General features: G+C 50.5%; 1 non-coding gene across 1 annotated transcript; it reads right to left on the reverse strand.

Moving 5' to 3' along the window:
• Positions 1-1481: 1481 nt before the first annotated feature.
• LOC117714445 (small nucleolar RNA SNORA17) lies at positions 1482-1609 on the reverse strand. The gene has a single exon (XR_004607529.1). It is a non-coding gene; the product is annotated as a small nucleolar RNA SNORA17 (small nucleolar RNA).
• Between the last annotated feature and the right edge of the window lie 346 nt (positions 1610-1955).

A 1955-nucleotide genomic window follows, 5' to 3' on the forward strand; every position in this document is an offset into this window, starting at 1 on the left:
CCAACATGTAAAGCAATTTAGTGCATGCACTAAGTGCCAGCTATCTCGTTAGCCACCAGATCCTTCCAGAAAGATCCCTGGCTTCTCCCACTGAGAAGAGCCCTCTACCATCCAGCTCCGTGACAATGCTGGGGACATTCGAATGGAGTTATCTGTGACACAAAAGTCCTCATGTCCATGGGGGTCAGAATGGTCTAGTCTGCTTGCTAGGACTTCTCACCAGAAGAACCCTATGTGTGGCAGAAACTCTCTCAGACATGATTGACAGCTGCCAGGCTCTCAGTCAGTCTTCAGTAAGGTTCTGAAGGCAGGAAGGTGAGCTATGAGGAGGAAATACTTGGGTGGGTAAGAGCAGGTTTCTATGGACCAAGCCCAGCAGACACTCGTGAAAGCCTTGATAAAACTGTTGCTGGAGCTTTTAATGGAGTTTGAAAGGCCAAGTATGTAGGCTGTGAAGAAGGAATGGCTTCACTCCTGAAGCAGTCACTGAGCCCAGGAGCCAGTGGCAGCCCCCAGCAGAGCCTCACGGCACAATCCCTCGTCTGCCAGTAGGGTTGTTTCCAGACAGGCCTTGCCGCCCACCCTTCGTCATTTAGAAACAGGCACACAGTTCCTGGACAGAGATCTGCCCCAGGAGGACAGGCAGCAGTCTGGAGGCTGGAGGCTCAGAACCAACATTGGACCTCATTACTGAGGATCACATGGTCCCCAGGGACACTCGTTAGAGGCCTAGGCGGGAAGCTAACAGGGAAGGCTGCCATTCAGTTTTATATTACGCTTCTCCTGGGCCTGTAGAGTCTGTAGTTACCGCATAGATTTTTGAGCTGAAGCATCTCAAAGCCGCATCTGCTCAGACTTCTTCCCCGCTCTGACTCTCTACAGGTCTCCTGCCTAAAAGTCTGGGTAACAGAAAACCACACCGTAGTTATGAGCTGTGATTTTTCTCTCCTTAGCTAAAGAAAGAAAAGGCATTCCCACCTGAGAATCTCGGCTTGCCTTCCAAACCAGAGCGAATACTTTGAGGACTCTCAAGGGAAAAAACCAAGTGAGAGGAGACCCCGTGAAGTGGGGGAGGGTCAGTGAGCCCACTGAGGAGTCGGCTTTGTGATCTGGGAAAGTCAGGGCGTTGCCTAGGCCACTACTTCCTCCTGCTGACAGCTGCCCTCAGAGGAAGGCACCTCCAGACTACACACACTTCACTTCAGCAGCCTCTAGTCAGGGACAGCTAAACAGCTGGACCGACCGCTCAACAACTGGCTCTCTCTGCCCATGGCAGGCAGCATTTGTCGATTTCTATTGTGTGACTCTTCTCTCTCACTGTGATCCCTGAGGTGACATTATTGAATGACAGGAAAGAGACTCGGAGAAGCACCTTCCTTCTTTCCTTCCTTCCTTCCTTCCTTCCTTTCCTTTCTTTCTTTCTTTCTTTCTTTCTTTCTTTCTTTCTTTCTTTCTTTCTTTCTTTCTTTCTTTCTTCAGGGAATGTTAGGCTACTAAACTTTCAGATGACTAGGTCAGAACACCAAACACAAACGTAGCCTCTCCTCACTGCCACCTACTGACACACATGTGACACAGCAACCATACCTACAATGCCTCTAGGAGCAGGAGCAAATACCTTTCTATACTGTTTTTTGCCACACAGATGCAGTAGCCTCCTAGAGACCAAGAACAGGGTAGCACCAGGTTGGTCACTCAGGCTGTCTGTTTAGAGCTACCCAGCAGCCCCCTTGAAGGAACCTAAGGCATCACTGCACCATCCTGTTTAGAGCCAGAAAGTGGCCCCGCCGCCACCGTCCAGTGTGCACCGTTTCCTTCTCCCACGTCCTCCTCTCTCAGTGAGAGAGCTGCTGCTTCTGTTCTAGGCAGGAGGCACCCCACTACCCTGGCTCCATTCCTTCTGTTCTCTCAAGTATACAGGCATTAGAGCCAGAGAGGTTGCTCAGTGGTTAAAA

This window comes from Arvicanthis niloticus, chromosome 8 (genome assembly GCF_011762505.2).
Source record: "Arvicanthis niloticus isolate mArvNil1 chromosome 8, mArvNil1.pat.X, whole genome shotgun sequence".
Taxonomy (NCBI): Eukaryota; Metazoa; Chordata; class Mammalia; order Rodentia; family Muridae; genus Arvicanthis; species Arvicanthis niloticus.